This window comes from Mixophyes fleayi, chromosome 8 (genome assembly GCF_038048845.1).
Source record: "Mixophyes fleayi isolate aMixFle1 chromosome 8, aMixFle1.hap1, whole genome shotgun sequence".
NCBI lineage: Eukaryota > Metazoa > Chordata > Amphibia > Anura > Limnodynastidae > Mixophyes > Mixophyes fleayi.
Window position 1 is genome coordinate 53,442,086 of NC_134409.1, and position 21,659 is coordinate 53,463,744.

Consider the following 21,659-nt stretch of genomic DNA (forward strand, 5'->3'; position numbering starts at 1 on the left):
AGGAGAAGATGGCTGAGGAGAGGTGAGCGGCTGCAGGGACTGGAGGTGGTCCTGCTCTTGTCATGTCCTTTGCAACTTATGAGTAGGAATTTAAGCAGCTCCTTCCTATAGAGCCCCTAGAGGGAATTAGCGTGAGGCACACAGACAGACCTGTGTCACAACCTAAGGCTGGTGAGTAATGTATGATGGTGCAAATGTTTATATTTTATTTTAAATCAATTATCCTGCAGATTGAAAAAGTCTGCATTTTCTGCACATTGCAAACAGAAGTCTGAACACTTTATTTTTTATTTATTTTTTAAATGTTTTTAGCACAAAAAAAATAATAACAAACATTTACATTTTTTGTCCACACAGCCTCCGGACAAAGCAAGCGCCACCAAAACCAGCGCCAGCATCAACACCTGTGCTAGCAGCAGGGCCAGCTGTCGCAACCCAGGAGGAGGATGACCTCTACCAAGGTAAATCCACCTTTATTATAATGGGGGTGAAACAAATGCTATTCAAAAATGTAATGTAACGCTAATCAGCTGTGACTGCTTTAGTCCTGATAATGGTTATTAATGTATTTTCACCATTTTCCAAGGAACGTGACATGGTGCATTGGAGCACATTGGGATGGCAACAGATTTACAATAAGAGGAGGTCAATGCCTTATAGTCCGTGGAAACAGAAACTGAAGATGAGGAGTCTGTGTAGCCTGCACCCACACCCAGGCCAACAACTTCCACATCAACTTCACCTCAACCTGCACCTGTGCCCAATTTGGCAGTCTCAATACAACATTTTAGCAGGGTGCAGGAGTATTTGGTGGCTTTCCACTAAGACTTACTAATACCGCTTTCATACTGCCGCCCAAGTATATGAACCCGGGAAATTGCCGGGGGATAGAGGGGGCAGAGGCTCCCCCGGAGCCAAAATCCCGGGTAGACTGCATTCATACTGAACACGGGTCTGCCCGGAGACTCCATGGCAACATCACAAACGGTGCTCTGATTGGACAGGGATAGGGACATGTCTAGGGATAGGGATAGAGACAGGTCTAGGGTTAGGGACAGTGAAAGGAAAAGGGATAGGGACAGGGACAAGGACAGGGTTAGGAACAGGTCTAGAGATAGGGACAGGGTTAGAGCTAGTGATAATACTGTCTTATTGAGTTTTTTGACTGTGTGACTATAGTAGTAGATCAGGGAAGGGGCATACATGTATCTTATCTAGATTTTAGTAAGACTTTTGACACTGTCCTACATTGCAGACTGTTAAATAAACTAGAAAACGAAGATGTCTGAATGGAGACGATCTTGGTTGCAGGATAGGAAACAGATAGTAGTAGTAAATTTATTGCATTCACAGGAGGGAAAGGACCAGTGCTTTTTAATATCTTTATTGGTGACATTGCAAATGGTATTGAAGGGAAACTATGCTTTTTTGCAGATGACACAAAGATATGCAACAGTGTAAACACACCAGGAGGGGTAAAACAATTGATTGATGATCTAGGTAAACTAGAGGAATGGGAAAGAGCCTGGATACTATAATTTAATGCCACAAAGTGCAAAAACAGGCACTTTGGTATCAAAAACCCGACATCTAACTATAGTAATAATGGACTATAATGGAAACTACTGAGGAAGAAAGAGATCTAGGAGTCACTATTTCAGGTAACCTAAAGACAGGTAAGCAATGTAACAAAGCAATGTAACAAAGCAAGTTAGATGCTTGGTTGCATAGGAAGAGGAATCAGTAGCAGAAAGAAAGAGGTAGTAATGTCACTGTATAGGTCATTAGTATGGCCTCATCTAGAATATTGTGTCTGTCGATGGTCTTCTATAGAAGACCATAGTGCAGTCGGTATTAAGGGTTTTTATGTTGCCAAGCCAGATACTGCTGGAATATAATAGGGTGATTTTGACTGAAGAAAAGAGTATTTTTTTTCAAGCACATTTGTAATATTTTTTTATTGGTTGTACTACTCTAGGACCTGGAGTGTTTGTTTTCTGGACAGCAACGGGACCTTTGGAATGATATGGTTTTTGGTATGTTTTTTTCAAGCCTAATGGAGTAAAAGCTTACAATGTTGGCTCCCTTACAGAAGCAGACATCAGATGGTAAGTATATGGGGTTTTATTATTTTTATTAAAGTAATTTGGTTATAATTAGAGATGGGCGGGCTCGGTTTCCCGAGAACCGAACCCACCCGAACTTTGGCTATCCGAGTACCGAGCCGAGTAGGTACCCTCCCGCCCGCTCGGAATCCAAATCGAGGCCGAACGTCATTGTGACATCGTCGGATCTCGGGGCTCAGTTATCGCGATACTTGAAGATTATAAATACACGCTTCCACAGCAATCCATCGCCATTTGACAGAGGGAGAGAGCAGGGTGTAGTCACAGGCTGATTAGAGCAGGAACAGACAATACAATATTCTGATTCCAACTGTGCTAACAACAATCGATAGAGAAGAGAGGAGGATAGAGGAGTCTTTTTTTTTTTTCACTATTTGACACTCAAAGTGCTTTTTGGGTGTCCCCCATTATTTTGCCTAAATTTTTCTGGCTGTCAAAATTACTATCTGTCAGCAGATTTACCAAATAATTTTTAGCACTCCCCAGTGCTTTTGGGGTGTCCTCCATAATTGTGCATAAATTTTTCTGGCTGTCCAAAGTATTATCTGTCAGCAGATTTACCAAATAATTTTTAGCACTCCCAAGTGCTTTTGGGGTGTCCCCCATAATTGTGCATACATATTTCTGGCTGTCCAAAGTATTATATGTCAGCAGATTTAAAAAATAATTTTTAGCACTCCCCAGTGCTTTTGGAGTGTCCCCCATAATTGTGCATAAATATTTCTGGCTGTCCAAAGTATTATCTGTCAGCAGAATTACCAAATAATTTTTAGCACTCCCCAGTGCTTTTGGGGTGTCTCCCATAATTGTGCATACATATTTCTGGCTGTCCAAAGTATTATCTGTCAGCAGATTTAAAAAATAATTTTTAGCACTCCCAAGTGCTTTTGGGGTGTCCCCATAATTGTGCATAAATATTTCAGGCTGTCAAAAGTCATATTTGTAAGCAGTATCTACCAAATAATTTTTAGCACTCCCAAGTGCTTTTGGGGTGTCCCCCATAATTGGGCATACATATTTCTGGCTGTCCAAAGTATTATATGTCAGCAGATTTAAAAAATTATTTTTAGCACTCCCCAGTGCTTTTGGGGTGTCCCCCATAATTGTGCATAAATATTTCTGGCTGTCCAAAGTATTATCTGTCAGCAGAATTACCAAATAATTTTTAGCACTCCCCAGTGCTTTTGGGGTGTCTCCCATAATTGTGCATAAATATTTCTGGCTGTCCAAAGTATTATCTGTCAGCAGATTTAAAAAATAATTTTTAGCACTCCCAAGTGCTTTTGGGGTGTCCCCCATAATTGTGCATAAATATTTCGGGCTGTCAAAAGTCATATTTGTAAGCAGTATTTACCAAATAATTTTTAGCACTCCCAAGTGCCTTTGGGGTGTCCCCCATAATTGTGCATACATATTTCTGGCTGTCAAAAGTCATATTTGTCAGCAGTATCTAAAACAATTTGTAGCACTACAAGTGCTTTGGGCTCAGAATGGATTCAAAGCAGTCCACATATGAGCAGAATGAGCAACCAGGTTCTGTCACCAGTCCTGACGGTAGTGTTCCCAGTACGTCAGCTGGGCAAGGCGATGTCAAACTACACAATGTTTCAAAATAGTCCAAAAAACACACAGCAAAATTTTTTTTACTGTGTTGAAGCGAAAAAGAAGTGTAACTGAGGAAAAGTTAAGTGCCGATAAAAAAAAAATTGCCAACATGCCATTCTACACACGCAGTGGCAAAGAGAGAATGAGGCCTTCACCTTTCTCTATTAGTGGCAGATCCAAAAAAGTTACAGAGCCTACAATTGGTGCACAACTACTGTTACGCGTCAAAGCCGAGCTGCAAGATAACAATAAGGCATTAGAGGATAATGTTTGCTCTGATTCACAAATGACACCAATCCCTGTGGAGAGTCCATCCAACAGTGGGATGTCTAATCGTGAGCATTCTGTTAGTGTACCCATAAAGAAGGGACATTTCAGCAGTTCTGCTGATGTGTGCCTTAACAGCCCGAGTGTAGCCGTTGATATACAAATTGAGGATGCCACTTTGGAATTAGAAGAGGATGAGGGGGAGATTTGTGTAGGCGATGAGGGCGTTAATGAGGATGTTGTTGTGGATGAGGTTGTTTGTGTAAGTCCTGCACCAGTGGCAGCAGTTCTGGCACGTGACAAGAAAATGGCCATTGTCATGCCTGGGTATAAAACAAAAAAATCCACTTCTCATGTGTGGAATTATTTCTACCCAAATCCAGACAACAATTGTATAGCAATTTGTAGTGTATGTCAAGCCACAGTCAGTCGAGGGAGGGACCTTAACCATCTTGGAACCTCGTCTATGTTACGCCATTTAACGAGAGTTCATGGCAAAGTGTTGGGAAAAGCTGAAAGTTCTTCCAAAAAAATTACAAGCACTCCCTCATCAGCTAGGACCCTCCGGTCACCGACATCACGACAGCTACAAAATACACCCACCACACCATCCTCATCAATATCCTCAGTAGCGCTCGGAGTTAGCCTGGCATCACACTTATTAAGGCTGGATGACTCCTGCACTATTATTGATTCCTCTGAAGAAAGCATTAGTCCCACTGCTGCTGCTGTTGCTGCTGCTGGGGGTGAATCGTCAGCCCAGAGGCAGGTCAAGAAAATGAGCAGTCCTACATTTCAGCTATTAACTGTGAAACAATCATTTGCTAGGGGAAGCAAATATGACAACAGTCACCCAGTCGCCAAGTGAATCACAGACGCCATGGCTGCAATGTTAGTGTTAGATCTGCGTCCAATCTCCACAATTAACGCAGCTGGTTTTTCACAGTTAATTGGGGTTTTGTGTCCGCGTTACAGAATTCCATCACGACACCATTTCTCCTGTAAAGCAATTCCACAACTATACCAAAAAGTGTGTAAAAATGTAGAGATTGGGATAAAAAAGGCCATTCTCCCACTGTCCACTTAACCACAGATATGTGGACAAGTGGAAGTGGCCAAATCAAAGACTATATGACTGTGACAGGCCACTGGGTTGGTCATTCACCTTCACCAGCAGGAACAGCAGCATCATTTACACCACTATGTAACATTTGTCACAGACAGGCCACTCTTTGTATCACCGGCTTCACTAACAGGCATACAGCTGACAATTTGTTACGCAAACTAAGAGATGTGATTGATACATGGCTTATACCACTTGGATTCTCCCCCGGATATGTCATTTCTGATAACGCCAACAATATAGTGCAAGCATTACAGCTGGGTTCCAACACATTCCCTGTTTTGCTGACACCATCAACTTGGTAGTGCAGAGCTTCCAACGAAATAACCGTGAGGTGCAGGAGATGCTTTCGGTGGCCCGTAAAATTTCAGGCCATTTCAGGCATTCAGCCACAGCATGTAGGAGATTGCAGCAGCTCCAAGAGCAGTTTAACTTGCCTTGCCACCAACTTAAGCAAGAGGTGGTAACTAGGTGGAATTCCACCCTGTACATGCTTCAGAGGATGGAGGAACAGCGCAAAGCCATCCAAGCATATTGCACAAGTCATGACATTGGGAAAGGAGGGGGGATGTATTTCACTCTTGCACAGTGGGGAATTCTTTCAGTGCTGTGCAAGGGGCTGAAACCATTTGAAGTTGTGATGTGTGAAGTGAGTGCAGACTCTGCTAGTTTGAGCCAAGTCATTCCTTTAAGTAGACTATTGGAAAAGCAGCTTGAGAAACTGAAGGAGGAGCTGAAAGCAAGCAATTCAGCAAAGTATGTTGGCCTTGTCGATCAAGTACTTCATTCGCTTCACAATGATCCTCGAATTATTAAGATCTTGAACTCGGATCAGTACGTTTTGGCCACTGTGCTTGATCCAAGGTTTAAGACCTACATTGAGTCTTTACTTGTAAATGAGCGAGATGTGAACTTTTGCAAGGAGCTATTGCTCAGCAAGTTGGCCGCTGAACTGGGCCTCGGCTTGATGACGTGTCCTCCTTCACTTTCTCAAGCTGCTGCTGCTCGTAAAAAAATAAATTTCCCAAAAAGAAGCAGGGAAGACGCAGGGGGCAGACCAGAACAATTTAACATCTGGGCTGGTTTGAAGGATTTTTCAAAAAAATGTGTCACCTTGCCCATAACTCCATCCAATACGAGTATAAACATGCAAAGGTAGAGGATTATTTTCAAGAGGTAACTGATATGTAAATGTCAGACAGTCCCTTTCCTTTCTGGGAAGAAAAGCAGGCCATTTGGAAACCCATGTACAAACTTGCTTTGCAATGCCTAAGCTGCCCACCCTCCAGTGTGTACTCGGAACGAGTATTCAGTACAGCCGGGAACTTAGTCAGTGATCGCCGTCAAAGGTTTCTTCCAAAAAATGTGGAGAAAATGATGTTTATAAAAATGAACTACATCTTCCACGAGGAAGGCCTTCACCATCAAAGACATCCAAGCACTGACTGTTCTCTAATGGCCGATTCAAGCGGCGATGAATTGATAGTCTGTGATGATGATGTACACACTGATGAGGGTGAGGATGAAGATCCAGATGATGACGATAACATCTTTTTAAAACTTTCTATTTAAGTCTAACGTGCAATCTACCCCCAAAGAGGAAAGGGACTTGGGGCATTTCCATATCACGTACCGTCTTGAAAGGCTGCTGTTTGGGCAATTTATCCTTAAGGGTAGGGTGTCATACACACAGTGACCCCAAAATGGCTTTCTCCATTTCAATTAATATTGTACAGTCTATAACGGCTGAATTTTTTGGTATTTTCGACAAGTGGAGGGGGGCCTATAGAGACAGAAACCAAACTGGCTTTCTCCATTTAAATTAATATTGTACGGTCTATAACGGCTTAATTTTTTGGTATTTTTGACAAGTGGAGGGGGGCCTATAGAGACAGAAATCAAACTGCCTTTGTCCATTTCTTTACATATTTAACTATAAGTGTAGGGTGTAATATACATCCAAAGACGATGGCTGCATTGCCAATAGGCATAGATGGAGAGGAAGACAAACTGTTTTGTGTGTAGAATTAATGAAGGCCTACCGACCAGGAATTAAACTGTTTTTTTGATCATTTATTAGCTTTACAATTACATTACTTATCCAAGAAACAGGTGGAGCACTAAATTTGGTTATTTTAGGCCCAAAAACATTGATTTTCCAACAAAATAGCAAAACAAAACCAAAACCAAAACACGCAATGGCGGTTTTGCAAAACCAAAACACGACGGTAATCCAGATCCAAAACCGAATACAAAACCAAAACACGAGGGTCAGTGACCATCTCTAGTAATAATAAGGGTAGTGTGTTTCATTTAAATTTTTCTTTGTGGCACTACATGGCTCATTGAGCAATGGGTGTCAGGGTATGGTGGCACTTGTAGTTCTCCAAGTGCCAGCATGCCCTGGCAGCCATGGGTATGCTGGTGCTTGTAGTTCTACAAACACCTGCATGCCCAGACTGATAATGGCAGTCCAAGCTGGCTGGGACTTGTAGTTCAACAATCTAAAATGGTGCTTAACACTTTTTCTTAATTTTACTCCGCTTTATTACCATACACCCACTGCCCCAGGGGTGTAGGAAGAGCCCTTGTGCTTTCAGCAAGGGGCTGGGTATTCCTTGGGGGCACATACAAGATTTTGGGGGATCACACTCCCTAGGGAATTCAGCACTGTGCTGAATAGCCTGGGGTTGGTCTGTCCTTGTGGCATGGGCAACCCATGCCATGTGTCCCCCTGCCATAGTGCCAACAACCCAGGCTGGTTGGCCAAGTGCTGGTTTCTGTGAAATCAGGGGGACCACATGTTTTTCTTTCCGATTTTGTGGAAACCAGCACTAGCCTGGCAGTGCTAGGGTTAATAGCATTAGGTGGGAGGCATGCTTTTTTAAGAAAATCAATATTTAACACTTTATAGAACCGGCAGGATTTCTGCCACACGGAAAATGAATGTTTAACCGGCTGTATCTGCCTGTTCTGAACATGTGCAGGGTGATTTTGCATACCATCAAGGCCCGGCGCTCCCATTAGGCAAGGTTAGGCACTTGCCTAGAGCACCGGGCTCTGGAGGGCGCCTGGAGGGCGCCACAGAACTGGAAATTAATTTTAAAACCGTGCGGCGACCACTGACGATACCTGTCACGGCCGCCGCACAGCATTCAGATGCACGGGGAGGGGGGGAAGAGGCTATTGCTCACCACCGCCGCCTCTCTGCTCCGTCTCCTCCCCTCCACTTACTAGTGTCAGTGAGTGGAGGGGAGGAGACGGAGCGGAGAGGCGGTGGTGGTGAGACAAGGTAAGAAAAGACGGGGTGAGGGGGGAGGAGGGCGCCGATTTTTGCGGGGGGGGGGGGGGGATAGGGCGCCGATTTTGCCTAGGGCACCATGGACCCTAGCACCGGCCCTGCATACCATACACTCAAAATCAGCAGATACGTAGCCTAATGAATCAGGGCCTTGATGGTACAAGATGATAAGATGACAAGTATTTAAAATATTTTGCATTATGCAAAGTATTGATTAATAAAAGGTGATGGTGTTTGAGTGAATATATAGCACACAATCGTTTGCATGAAAACATTTTACATTGTAACAGTACATGGTTTTTCTGGAACGAACATGTGTTAATTTTTCTAGTTTCAAATGCATATTCATAAATTTATACATTTTGTTGACCTTCCTTTTGTTTCTCCATGATGAATATTTAAAGCTGCACTAACACCTTAAGTGATGAACTTTTTGTACACAGCTTTAAAATGGCTGCAGATGGGTGGGGAAGGTGGAGTAAATGAGAGGGACAGAGTCTACAGATCAAAAGCCGCAATGTTCGTGATTGAAGCTTATCATTGGTTCTCCTCCTCTCACCCCTTCCATCACACAGATCCAGTTTTCCTACAGGAAAAACTCACTAGCTCTGGGAAATGTGTTCTGCACTAAGCAGCCTTCAAGGCTCTGGGGAGGTGGTTGATCTTTAATGGTCTTGGGGGCAGTGCAGCTTTAAAGCTATATGACTTAAAGTTCTGGGGCTCCCCTGACACAAAGTTTATTTCAGACTAGCGATGTATCCCATAAAAGGTATACCGAAGAGGTTTTGGCTGGCACAGGTGTTAATACAAACCCTCTAGCAGTGTTATATGAGAAAGAAGTGGATTCAGAAGCCTGTGTCAGTGATTTGGAGGTCTCTCCTGAAAACAGCTCTCAGCTAAGCCTTCAACTACAGGCTGAACCTAGGAGCCCTCCTTAGCTAGAGGGTATCACAGTAGAACAGAGCTGTGACTTGGATGTGATTGTAAAATCTACTAGCCTGTCATATGTGCCCTCTCCATTAAGCTCTATTGCACAAAAAAATTGTATTTGTTGAACAGATTCCTATCAACCAACTACCATGGATTGTGACAACATTCCATTTACAGAGGCAGATTTCTACTATCAGAGAAAACAGAATAGAGTCCATGTTAGGCGCTCTTGACATTTCAGGCAAAAGAACGAAAAATCAAAGCATTTTCCTGCAGCATATGCTTCGCTTTTTCAGATGCTGTGTTACCATTTGTTAGTGGCTGTGCAAATATCAGACACTGCTTTCAAGCTGTAAGTAAGCGTGAATCCTCAAAATGTCATTGTGATGCTGCTAATGCATACATTATTGTAAAGAACAACAGAAGCATGGATACATTAATAAACAGGGATCAAGTTTCAAGACGAAAGAGATACTTTAAAATAGTCATGAAACGCATATTTGATGTGGTAAAATTTATTGGGCAACAAATTATATTGATCAACAATTTTGTGCCCATGGAATTAATGAATCATCTACAATCTTAATAACAGTGAGAGTAAACATGGGATTTTTTTTATAAATGATCTTACTGTTATCCCATTATGATGTCCATTAAAAAACCACCTTGAAAAATGTATTCAAGAGAGTGAAAAAAAAAATGTTTGCAAGAAAGAGGAAAAGCAGGAACAATTGATTGTGGAAGTCTAGTGACTTTTTTATCATACAAGACCGTAAATAAATCGGTTATGGCAATTGATAATCGCATTAAGCAAATAATTGTTTCTGAAATTGATGCAAAGAGATTTAGCATCCAAATTGATTCCAAAAAAGATGCAGGAATTGTATATCAAGCAACAGTTGTCAATACATATGTTAAAAAAGAGAGAATCCAAGAACGACTCATTTCTGTTCTCCCGGTTACTATGCATTTGGCCGAGGATTCAATGAACTATTCATGGCTTATTTTGAAGTGCTTTACAATTGGTGTTATAGCCACATCTTCGATCTATGCATTTCTAGTTGATTTGAAATCCTTGAAGCTAAACATTTCTTTGGTCTGTTAAATTCATAGCATCTTTTGTTGAGGATTCCCACAAACGTATGAACATATGGGCCGAACAACTTCACAAAAGACAAGGACAAGAAAAGCTTTTAAGATTGCATAAAATTGGTGAGACATGATAGTAGGCAAAGGAGGAGCCCTTAATTGGTAATTTGGAGAGACACGGACCCTGTATTTTGATGTTATTGAGATTTTAATCTCAATCTCGCAGTTAGAAAACTGTGATTCAAGGGCCACTTCTGAAGCTACAACTTGATATGAAAAGTTGTGCGAGTTCAAGACCATTTTAACAGTAAATGTATTTCTTCCCATTTTTGATATGGTTGAGGATGGCATTGACCAGCTAAAGAAAATTGATTTTGATCGAATTAAAGAAAAGGCTAAACATTTTGCATTAAAAATGAATGAATTTATAGCCAATAGTGAAATAATCTCTTTCCTGTAGATTGAAACTGAGAACCAAATGAGATGGGTTGTCACAAAAGAAACAAGTGGCAGGTGAGATCTCAGTTGATGAACGTCGAACTGATGAACTGCAATATTTTTGTGTGGAAGTGCACAGACCAATTTGTGACTAAATTTTAGCATTATAATCTTACAGAGAGATTCTCTGTAAATAAGCACTTGGATACCGAGTATTTGAATCCTAGTTTTTTTTTTTTTAAATATTCAAAATGATCTAAAATGTTTTGAAGAGGGCACTCTAAAAAGGATTTCGAATTTGGCTAAAGCTAATGAACAGTCTTCGATTAGTGAACTCAATTTTGCGAGCTTCTTTCCTAAGCTGACAGGGCACTTGGATGAAGCAAGATGGCTAGAGGTAATTCTAGAAAGTGGTAAAGATGAGGATGAATCGGATGTATCTGCTGATATAGAGGATGGCAAAACAAAGTGCAAATTGTGTAAAAATTACTTCCCCTGCTGTCACAGATTACTTCTTAATTCACTACAATCTTTATTCAGCCGTTTATGAGCATCTTTCTGTGGCATATGAGTACCTGCTGACTCTGTCTTTCACACAAGTGGCATGTGAAAGAGCATTCAACAGACTGAATCTCATAAAGAAAAGACTAGGAGTTACAATGGGACAAGACCTGCTTGAAGCATTTATGATCATGTCTGTAGAGCGAGACCTTTTGGAACTAGTTCAATTTCAAGATGTGCTGGAAATTGTCAGTGAAAGTTCACCACTGATGAGATCTTTGTTAACTGTGTGAGCAATCTTCAATACTCTAAGACATTTAATTTGGCTGCAGTATCTGTCTCTTTACTAATGCTAATATGTTTGATTTCTAATTAATATGACCCAAGTTTTAATATTTTGTATGTGTACATAACATTTTGCAGTGTGCGCATTTTTGAAAAAAGGTTACTTATACATATATGGGCCTGAGTCATTAAGGAGAACAAGGCAAAAAAAGGAGTACATTTGATCTGGACAAACCATTTTGCAATGCAGGGGGTGCAAATTAGTTTAGTATTTTGCACATAAAGAAAATACTGGCTTTTTTTATCATGTAGCACGCAAATACTCAATAACTTTATTTTTACACTGAAATTCAAAGTTGATCTAGGACATGCCCTACCCCAACTATAAATCTGTACCCACATTTTAAATTTACCTCCCCCTCCAATGCAACATGGTTTTGCAAGGTATAAAGTTACTCCTTTTTTTTGCCTTGCTTTCCTTAATGACTTGGTACCATATATGTTTTTGTTGCATTATTTATTTTCATTATTTAAGATTTATAATTTATAATAATAAAGTACCACTGATTAAGCAACACTAAAATAGACTCTTTTTATATTGATAAATATATTAATTGTACCCAAAACCATCTTTTAAGGATGGGATGTTACTTATTGACCAGTGCTGTGTGCTTGCCAGGCTAAAATCTGCCAGCCAGCCCTGGTTTGTACTGTGGATTTGCACTTTTGAATGGTCGTTAATTAGCCTTACAGGGTAGTCAAATGAAAACACTAATATCCTGTCATTTCTGAGTGCCTACTCTTCAATTAGCTGTTTCTACAGCACTCTAATGAGAGAGGTAATGAATATTGCATTGACTTTCAGGCACCTTCTAAAGTTCATCACAACTCTGAGTTTCTATGACTAGCAAAAAACCTAATTCAGTAACGTGAAAAGCTAATGTCTATCCAGGAAATTTGCAATTACCTAATTTGTACCTTCCTGTTGCTTCTAAAATATTCCTCTAATATTTCCTAATGTTCTATTTTTCTTCTTGCTATACCCCCTTTTATTTTGTGTACAGCCTAAAGACAATCAGATTATAATGCACATTGTCCTGGCAGATGGAGTCTTTCCTTTACATGGCAGTATGAGTTCTGTCAGAGGCAGATATAGTCTGCTCTATTCTGCATTACTTCAGGCCTATAATTTTATAAACAGTTGATGCATGAAAATAATAATGTGTATTCCATTCAGACTCCATTTCAGTTAAGTTAGCATTAAACTACCGTACAATTATCCTTTCATTACAATGCACAGCTTACATGCAGAAGGCTGGCTTGCCTGCACTCCATGTGGAGTTGTGACATATTGAATCACAGCACCTTCAGATAATCCAGTGGCTATTAACCCCTTTGCTGTCAAATGAAGAACTCAGGAATCTGATGTTTCGACAGAAGGTATTAAAAGATGGAGAAAGAGGCTGCAACAATATTGCACAATAGTTTTGGGTCAGATTTTCAAGTCTGTTGAATCAGCATATAAAACTATATGCTTTCTGGCCACCAGTGTACTTTTACCTCAAAACACTTTTGTGGGAACCTCGCGCAATGACACTCCGTTACGTTGTTTGAGTTGAAATCTCTCAAAGTGAAAATAGATTTCTCTACCGTAATAACTAATAATGTGCACCACTGCGCACATGCGAGACTTCTAAGGGCCTTGTAAATTTTTGGTTTCCCCCTTTGAGCCAGTTATTAACTAAGAAGCTCTATGTTTTAGAAATTCCGTAATTTAGCTTTTCCTATCATTCCCAGGACCTACAGATGGATACTTTGTCAAGCAGCAAAATATAGAAACAGACCTGAATACTCATGTCAAGAAGCCAAGGTACCTTATCCAGAACTATCTTGAAATACAGTGTTAGTTTATTGTAAAAGCCACAAACTAAGTGGTGTAGGGATTCTCAATATATGAGCAATTTGCTAAATTTTGGAGTTACATCATGAGGTGTGCTTGGAAGTTTCAGATCAGCAGCAATAATACTAACCTCTCTGTTAATAGACCTAATTATAATTAGAGATGGGCAAGTCAAGTTAGCCGAATTACAGACCTATTAGCAAATCACTCCAGATTCACCAAGAATTGCTAGGAAATGGGACGCAAGCGGCCAGGAGAGGCAGGCGACTGTCCCCAGCACCTAGGGACGGTGCCTGACAACTACTCCCTGTCTACACAGAGATGTAATTTACTATATCCCACTAACACCTTTAAAAAGCCAGTGCTTGCATAGTGGATTTATGTATCTTGTGGCAAAGGTATGTGTGACTGTAGTCAGTTCTTACCAAACGTAGGCAACCTCTGGCTCTCCAGCTTCTATTGAAGTAAAAGTTCCAGCAAGACTACTTCTAGGCTACATTTTGTATGTGTGTTTAGAAAGCCTTGTAATTTTTTCTTTTTTAAATGCATTTTTTAAATATGTCTACCCTATATCTCCCCTCTTCTCCTAAACACCCCCAAAAAACACTTTTGTCCATGTCTATATAATGTAGAAGCATATTATGGATACAATTTAAATGACATATATGGAAGGACTATAGTGTATATACTGTATGAAGGATTTTAATGTGTGCGTTTTAATAGAGATGTGCGCTGACCCCCGTGTTTTGGTTTTGAATGTGGTTTTGGTTATAAAACGTCTTTGTGTTTTGGTTTTACAACCGGTTTTGCCCCAAAATCATGAAAAGTTTTGCTTTTGGTTTTGTGAAAAACCGGTAAAATTATGTGATTTTGAGTTATTTTTGTTCCTATATTACTATTTATATAACAAACTTTCATTTTCAGTCATTTTCAGTCTAATTTTAATGATCCCTTCATAACTGTCTATATTTTCACAGATTTTAGCCAAAGTCTGCACTGATCTGACTGGCTAAAATTAGTACGTTTTCACCAAATATCTCAGCTGAAGTGCAGTTGAAAAGGGCAAAGCGAGTCCAATAAACATATGAAATAAGACTCAATCTATGCCAATTCTGAGCTAGTGCAAAAACCCATTTACCTCATTTCAATAATTTTTCAGTGCAGTTCTTTACAAGACTAGACACAGCTTTGGATAACAGTGGTCATCTTCATCAATGGTGACAAATGACAATGCTATCATCACCCTTATCATCATCCTCATTAAAGATGTCTGCATCAATTACATTTTTATTTGGAAAAATAATATACACCAAGTAAGTAACCATTAGGCAGCATGTGTGACACATTAGAGAGGGTCAGCAGCAATACATTGGAGATGGTCAGCAGCAATACATTGGAGAGGGTCAGCAGCGGCAATATCAGAGCTCATTAGACGGACAGTGGCAGTGCCACACGCCGGCCCCTCTATCTCATAAGCAGTGAATATGGCATCCTGAACTCAGTGCTTTGCTATTAGTCTCCACCTGGTGGTTTGTTCTGCGCATGTGTCAGCCACCACTCACCCTTATGACCTCCCATCCGTTCTCATTGGCCCTGGTACTTTGGAGCGCTATTTAAACCTACCAGTTCCATGCTATCTGATGCCTGTTCTTCGAGTTACTCACTCTCATCAGGATTGGACTTCCTTTGTGTACTTACCTGTAGCTGCCGTGCATTTCTCTTCCAAGTCGGCTGTAGGATCTCTTCAGTGTCTCCACTAGAACTTCTACATTACTTGTCCTTTGCAGCGGTGTTCTATGCTCGGCTTGGTTGACTCGTCTTCAGCGCTTCTCTATGGAACTCCAGCCTCGTTAGGAACTCCTTACACCTGCTGCTCTAAGTTACCATCTCAACAGATCAGCTAAGTTCCTCAACGTTATTTCTACTGAACTGCTGCTGTACCAGTAATTCATCTGCTGTTGCTCTGAGGTACCATATAACGGACCAGCTAAGTTCTTCATCGTTGTTGTTTCTATTGAACTGTCACTGTACCAGTAATTCATCTGCTGTTGCTCTGAGTTACCATATATTGGATCAGCTAAGTTCTTCATTATTATTGTTTACATTGAACTTCCGCTATACCAGTAATTCATCTGCTGTCGCTCTGAGTTACCATCTAACGGATCAGCTAAGTTCCTCATTGTTATTGTTTCTACTAAACTGCCGCTGTATCAATGACTCACCTGCTATTGCTCTGAGTTATCATCTTACAGATCAGCTCAGTTCTTCACCGTTATTGTTTCTACTGAACTGCCGATGTGCCAGTGTTCCATGCCGTTACTCTGACTTTCCATTGATGAATCTGCTAAACTACTACTAGTAGCTTTCATATTTATCCTGGAGCTAGTCCTATCATCATAGCGTTCCTGTCACATTAGGCTCCATCGATTGTTCTGCCATATCTACTGTTGGGAATCGCGACCTGCGGTAATAGGTGCTGCAAAGCCCATACTCTCTCCTAGGGATATGGTGAATACCACCTACCGTTAAACAAATGTCATCATCACCCTCATCATCATCCTCATCACTGATGTCATGATCATCATCATCACAAAATATTAATTCGGCCCAAATGGAATATAAAGATTCTGTTTGTAATAGGCAGCAAGAACAGTATTACTCACACAATTTAAAGTTCATTTTGATGATTACCAGTTTTTCTACATTTTTGGAAAGTGGTCTCCTCCGACGATCACTAACAACGTTCCCGGCTGCTCTAAACACTCTTTCCAAGTACACACTGGAGAATGGGTGGCTTAAGTACACCATAGCTAGGTTGTACAAGGGGCTCCAAATTTCCTTTTGTCTCTCCCAGTATTCAAAGGGACTGTCTGAGTTGTACTTAATCATTAAAGTAACACTTCACCATTTTACTAAAAGAAGGTGTATCCAATAGAGAGATGGTAGAGGTGTTAATATATTTGGGCATTTCTTCTAAGCTTTACCAGATGTCATATTAATATTTCACAATGGTGTGTTGCTGCAATGTTGATGCATCATCAGTGTGGCTCTTAGAAAAGGGAAGTTTTTGTTTCTGGCAGTAGCTTTTGGATAAGAAGCTAAATCAGAGAACATATCATATGCGACTTGAGCCAACAGCTTGCTCACAAGAAGCTGTTTGCATCTGTGAAGATTTGTGTCATTTGGGAAGAAATACATATGACTTAAACCTGGGATCAAACATGGTTGCCAAAATGTAGTGATCCAGTTTCAAGATGCTGCAAACCCTTGGGTCCTGGCAAAGTGAATAAAAAACTTGATCTACAATGCCGGCACACTTTGCAAAATCGCTAAGCTTCATTTTCTCCTTCAGCGTCTCCAACTGCATTTCACTAGCTTGATTCGGGGTATGACTTGACTCAGGCTGACAGAGTCAGAACTCACTTCATTTCAGGGGCAGGCTGGGCCGGGGGATCCCCCCCCGGATCCATGTTTTTATTTTATTTTACCTGTGGCCGCATCACACAGCAAGCGATGCGGCTGCATCAGCGCACAGGCGGCCGGCACTCACATGACAGGCGATGCGGCCGCCTGTGCGCCCCCTGGGCTGGACTGTGCCAGCCCGCGCCTGCTTCATTTGTTACAATTTCAAATGATTTCAGTAGCTTGCATAACACACTAAAGATTATCCAAGGCATCATGTGTCTCTCCCTAACTCATGATTTCCTGTGTAGGTCTTGATGGCTTGTTGCTGTTCCTCCAGTCGCTGAAGCATATAAAGTGTGGAATTCCACCTTGTTACAACCTCTTTCTGCACTTGATAGTATGGCATATGCAGCCGCTGCAATGTTCTACTTGCGGTTGCTGAATGTCGAAAATGCCCAGATATTTTACAGGCCACAAACAACCTCTGATGAAACTGCCCCCGGAGAGCAGGCAGACAGTAAAGAGAACTTTGTTTATGGCTTCTATTCGCTGCCTAATTGATTGAATCTGTTTGTGGGAATAGTCCTTGATGGTGGAAACATTAACTACATAATAAAACACCAATTTATCTTGGATGTACAAAGGAGGCTGATGTTTGGATTGTTCAAAATATAAAGTTTGGAACAAATATATCTGTCCAAAATAATTGATATATGTTTTATTGTTTGAACAAACACAATATGAACAATTTATGAGTAGGATGAAGATGGATGAATTTATACATTTTTGAAATATATATTTTTTTATCTATATGCTTGCCATATTTAGCAAATTTTTTGCATGTATTATTATATATGTGATTTTATTTGTTTTAACTTATTTCTAATCATACAAATTCTGAAAGATATTTTTCACTTTAACCTGCACTTATCTATATGTGGATTTGTCAATTTTTGATTGCTATAGCAGGTACAGTACCTGCCAATGTTGTAGCAGCAGTTAGTGAAGCACACAAATATACCTGTTAGCGCCTAATTGTTTTGTGAGTTATTCTCTTACAAAAGGGAAGGTTTATTGTGCCAGTAGCTTTTGTAGGAGAAGCTGAAACAGGGAACGTGTCCTGTGCGACTTGAGCCAACAGCTTGCTCACAAGGAGCTGTTTGCCTCTGTGAAGATTTGTTCCATTTGTGAAGAAAGACATATGAATTAAACCTTGGATCAAGCATGGTTACCAAAATGTAGTAATCCAATTTCAAGATGCGAACTGAATAAAGAACTTGATCTACAAGACTGAAACACTCTTGCAGAATTGATAAGTTTAATTTTCTCCTTCAGCTTCTCCAGCTGTATTTCCAGTAGTTTGATTAAGGGTAGGACTTGACAGTGTCAGAATTCACTTAATTTGTTACAATTTCAAATGGTTTCAGTAGCTTGCATAAAACAGTAAAGGGTTATCCAATGTTTTGGCGTAAGGTAACATGTGTCTTTCCCTAACTCATGGTTTCCTGTGTAGGTCTTGATGGCTTGTTGCTGTCCCTCCAGTCGCTGAAGCATATAAAGTGTAGAATTCCACCTTGTTACAACCTCTTGCTGCACTTGGTGGCAGGGCCTGATCAACCACTAGGCTGACCAGGCTGCAGCCTGGGGCGCTGGGTCCTGGGGGGCGCGGCGCTGCGGGTATTTATTTATTTTTTTCATTAATTTTTTTTTCGGGGTGGGGGAGGGGTGGAAGGGGGTCGCCGCGGGGTTCGTCACGGGGGGTCGCTGCGGGGGGTGGAGGGCTCAACGATCAAAAGCATTGGTGGTCAGTGGTTAGCAACACACAGCCAATCGCCAGGCTGCCTGTTGCTGTGCAGCAGACAGGAAGCAGGACGTCTTCACTTCCTATCTGCTGATCTGAGGAGAGGAGCGACGCTGGCACAACTACAGGTAAGTGAAGGGGGGAACTGCCCTGCATATCTATAGGGGGAGGGGGGGAACTGCCCTGCATATCTATAGGGAGGGGGGGGGGACTGCCCTGCATATCTATAGGGAGGGGGGGGAACTGCCCTGCATATCTATAGGGAGGGTGGGGGAACTACCCTGCATATCTATAGGGAGGGGGGGGACTACCCTGCATATCTATAGGGAGGGAGAGGGGGGACTGTCATGCATATGTATAGGGAGGGAGAGGGGGACTGTCATACAAATCTATAGGGTGGGAGGGGGGGCTGCCATGAAAATCTATAGGGAGGGAGAGAGGTTGATATGTATGAAGGAGGGCAGAGGAGGGGGGCTGATATATGTGACTGGGGGAGTTTTGATGTGACGGGGGGGATAGCTACAGAGTGGAGGTAAGGAAAATATCTGCAAGGGGGATGGATGCAGGGTGGGAGGTAAAGAAAATGGCTGCAGCAGGGGTTAAGGAAAATGGCTGTGGGGGGTATTTAAAAAATAGAGCAGCTTTGGGGGGCAGAATCTCATGATTTTGTAGTGGTCACATGGGTGGTCTCAGCAATCGCTAGAATACTAAATATTAGTGAGATGGGGCTGGTAGAGGTTTGTATTTGATTGACAACAAATATTCAGATATTGCTTATATATGCCTGTCCAATGGGGTACTTTTAGCTGGCCATAATGGAGTGTTTTGTTTTAACTAAAGGGCCTAATCATTCAGGGTTTGCATTATAATACATTTTTGCATTTTCAAAACAGGACGCCAACTTTCCAGAAGCCAGCGAGAGGATAACAAAGTTGCAAGAGAGAAGAGCAAGAACAGGTAAGAGACAATGGCACAATCTGTCTAAATTTGAATGCTGGAGAATACACCTGAACATTCATATTCAGGAGTGTTCCTATACACCTATATATTCGGAGGAGGGGGGGGGGGGGGGGCGATGCGGCCGTATTAGCCTAGGGCGGCCAGAACCCTTAATCAGGCCCTGCTTGGTGGTACAGGCCACAAACGGCATTTCTTGCACTGACCTCTCATGTTTTAAGAACACCAAATTTAATGTGTGTGCAAAGCATGGTACCTGTTGAAATTCACCCAGTTGTAATGCACACATAGGGGTAAATCGCTGATTTTGCAAAATCGCACCTTGATACATTTACCCCATAATGTTGGCTCCATTGTCAGCAATGAGGAATTTTGAGGTGAGTCTAAGCGGAGTGATCCATTTTGCTATGACATTCCTGAGTTTTTCCAAAAGATTGACACCAGTATGTGTCTTTGTGAAACTAGCTTTACACAGAGTAGCTTGAATGAGTTGACATTGAGTGCTAGGTCTACTATTCGAAAAGGATGAGGAAGAGGACGGTGAAGATACCAGAGCTTCTGTTGCTGATGGTGATACACCTATCCAGTGGACTTTCACGGTCATATAGTCTGTGAATTGACCAGTACCACTTATCCACATATCCATAGTTTAGTGGACAGATGGTGCACAGGCATTTTCTAGGGACTAAATGACTTTTTGCTCAATCTCATGATATAGCTAAGGAAATGCTGCTTGGTAGAAATGAAATTGAGATGGAATTTGGTAGCATGGACACATGACCTCAATTAATCACCTAAAACCTGATAGATTGATTGTGGAAATAGGATGTACATGCAATGCTAACATAGCTGTCATGGCTTAAGTGATCTGCTGTGCAAGCAGATGCTGATTGTCATACTTGTTTCCTCTTGAAAACGCTTGCTTTACAGACAATTGTGTAAAATTATGCTTAATCGACTTGCTTCCTTTCTGTGTCGATGTAACACCCCCAGCAGCAGCAGCTGTAGTGTGCAAGGATGTCTCCTGGGAATCATGGATTGCATTCAGAGAGTCATATGGAATTTGAAAATAGGAAGTTGGACTATGTTCTAATAATGAGGAGATTGATAAAGAAGGTGTTGACATCAATGAGGATTGCAACTGTCAATCCATTTGACTGGCAGTAGATGCTGGGCTACTTGCTACTATACACAATTTGCCATGTTTGGAAACAAGGCTTGAATGATCTCATTGTAAATGACGTAACAGGGAGAAGGTGACTAAATGACCTCTACTTATTTTTGCCTGGCAAAGGCTATAGAAGCCTTGACAAATGTTGTCTGGGTTTGGATAAAAATATTTCTAAACAGAAGAGGTGTTTTTTCCTCCTCTGTGTTGGCATGATAATGCACTTATCATGGGCATGAGCTGGTGGTAACATTGGTGGCTGCTTTACTTCAACACAATCATCATCATCCCCCTCAATATATCACCTAAGTACAACACCTTCATTTTCAGATAGATAGTTATTCCCTCATCCTCTTGCACATTTGCAAATTTCAAAGTAGCCTCCTGAATTTCTAAGTGTAAATCAGAATCAATACTAGTACTACTACTCATTCTCATATTTCCAATTGGTTTTGGAAGGAAGCTGCTTGATAATGACAGTGTCAGAATCTGAAACCTAAGTCTCACATATAGCACTCATGTATACCCTTAGACTCTCTTCAGGATTCTGTGAGTGCCCAAGTAGTTCTTCAGTCTCTGTGTTATTTTCAGGCACTGATTTGGCTGTTTTGGAGGTGACAGTGACAGACCTACCCTCTGAGCAACAAGGTGGTAAATGGGAAGATAAGGCAGATGCATGACAGTGTTGAGCACTCTATTTTGCAATGGGCATTCTACTACATCTACCATTACCGGCAGTAGCAAGACCTCTACTAGAACAAAG

The 21,659-nt window shown here is 41.3% G+C and overlaps 1 long non-coding RNA gene across 1 annotated transcript in view; it reads left to right on the plus strand.

The window, feature by feature from the left end:
• The window catches only part of LOC142100075 (uncharacterized), a 75,993-nt gene that overhangs the window by 41,601 nt on the left and 12,733 nt on the right, over positions 1-21,659 (plus strand). The window contains exons 3-4 of the long non-coding RNA XR_012678686.1: positions 358-461; positions 13,463-13,535. This is a non-coding gene — a long non-coding RNA (uncharacterized LOC142100075). The remainder of the gene's footprint in view (positions 1-357; positions 462-13,462; positions 13,536-21,659) is intronic.